We start from the raw sequence: 2,238 nt of genomic DNA on the forward strand, positions 1-2,238 counted from the left end.
AATAACTATACGAAATGTCTGATTTAGAAATAATTAAATGATAGAATAAGGAACTAACAATATATACCGATATCAAATATAAATATGATAATACAGTAAATACAATATAGGTATAATGCAATAAATGTAAAAGAAGTAAATAAGAATACTAAATAAAAAGTGTAAACTTATGTATACAGAATAATTAGATAATAATAACTGTTGTATTGATCGTGATAGCTATGTAGTAATCGTGATAACCTATAATTTTAACATTTAGCATGTTAAAAGCATTTTACATTCAACATCATGGATACCCCTAATAAGAATGAATCTGGAATTTTGTGGAATAACAAGATTATGATCAAAATCAGGGCGACAGTTGTAGGTGGCATGCGTAAGTGCCTTGTTATCGAGTTGTTGGCCCCGTTTAATTAAATTTATAATGATGAGTTAATTGTTAATAGAGGATATATATAAATGAGGAGAAGATGGCCGAAATGTTGGCAGTAATAAATAATTGTGTTATTTACTAATCACACCACCAAACTATGTTCTCATTTATACATATATAGGGTCAACTATTAATTCATCAATAGTAATATATCTAATTTGATTTTCGAGTTTTTTTTTTATCCTGCTTATAAAGATACATATACATATATTTATATTTTAAGTCTGTTCTTTATTAACAGAAATCACTTTATTTGTTGTTATACCCTGCAGAAACCGCGTTGAAGGTAAATTCGGACATAAAAAGGTTCCTAGGTCGGCGTATCGACCTCCTTCCTAGGGCTGGCTGCTATGAATAAGTCAAAGCCTCTGACAGCCTTCTCGTCTCTCTTCCCCTAATTACGCCTTACAAAAGAAACCATATAATAGTTTATCCCCAGCGAGCTGGTTCAATCTTAAATATATTATTGGAGGCAGTCTTAACAGAGACCGTCTATTAAATAACGAACAATAATTAGATCTAACGGTATCACCTATTATCCTTGTTACATTATATAAAAATAACGATACTGAACTGAAATAAATCCCATTGCATTGAAAACTCACGAATATTCGTGGAATTTAGTTCAGAGTAGCCATTTGAATAGAAAATGCTGTTTGGTAGAGATTTGACTAAAAATAATATATTGTAGGTAGATAGTTCCGGTAGCAGACAATAAAGGTATCAAAATAGTAAAACAAAACTATTTATTGTTGACCGTTTCGCTCCACTTTACATGGCTTCGTCAGGGCTAAATGAAAAACAAGTTACAAACGTCATAAGAATTCATAAAACATTAAAATAAATATAAAGAGAAAATATGAAAATAAATAATTTTTTGTTTTGTTTATAGAATATATGATGACTCTAAACTAGTTACTAATTGTTGTTTCTTTTATATATTTTATAATAATAAGGTTGTAATTATAGTGATTATAAGATTGTAGTTATAATAATAAGGTTGTAAGGCTTAGTAACGAGCGGATCCCTAAAATGTTAATAAACACTGAATCAACGGGTAAACATAAAAGTCCGAGGGGTAGACCGAGATGTAGATGGGAGGATTGCATAAAACTGATTTAGTGGAATTGGTTTTGGAGGGGCATCATTGGAAGGATGTATACAGAGACCGTTTGGTGGTATCGCCATCGAACCTTTGGGTTCGTTAGGCCTTCATTAAAAAAAAAAATTTATTTATTTATTTTATTTTCGTATTTTCTCTGTATATTTATTTTAATGTTCTGTTTTTACAAAATTCTATTCAATTTTTACAATGTTTGTATCTTGTTTTTCATTTAGCCCTAAAAAAGTACTGGAAAGTAGGGTGAAACGTTGGTTAACAATAAATAGTTTTCTTTTTACTATTTTGATACCTTTATTGATCTCCATTCAGACCAGATCAACTATCATCTTCCAATAAAAATAATATAATATTAAGAAAATTTAAAAAAGTAATATTGTTGCAGTTCATTGAAAAGCACATTTTTTTTTAATAAACATAATAATATAACCTTTCATTGGGTACATTCATAGTTTTTTTTTTTGCTTACATCAGCTATTGATACAAAGAATTTTAAGGCTAAATGTACCGATTTTTAGTAAGATTTTTTTTCAAGAGATGGCAGCACTTTCGGGGCAAATTTACTTTTCTTCTTATTTGAGTATGGAATAATAAATTTCCCATCTGTAAACGGATTTACCATCTAGAACTCCATAGAAGTTACTGAAATTGGTTCATTAATTTTTGTTGTAATTATTTTGGGATT

This window comes from Halyomorpha halys, unplaced genomic scaffold (assembly GCF_000696795.3).
Source record: "Halyomorpha halys isolate HHAL.00 unplaced genomic scaffold, Hhal_1.1 Scaffold869.1, whole genome shotgun sequence".
NCBI lineage: Eukaryota > Metazoa > Arthropoda > Insecta > Hemiptera > Pentatomidae > Halyomorpha > Halyomorpha halys.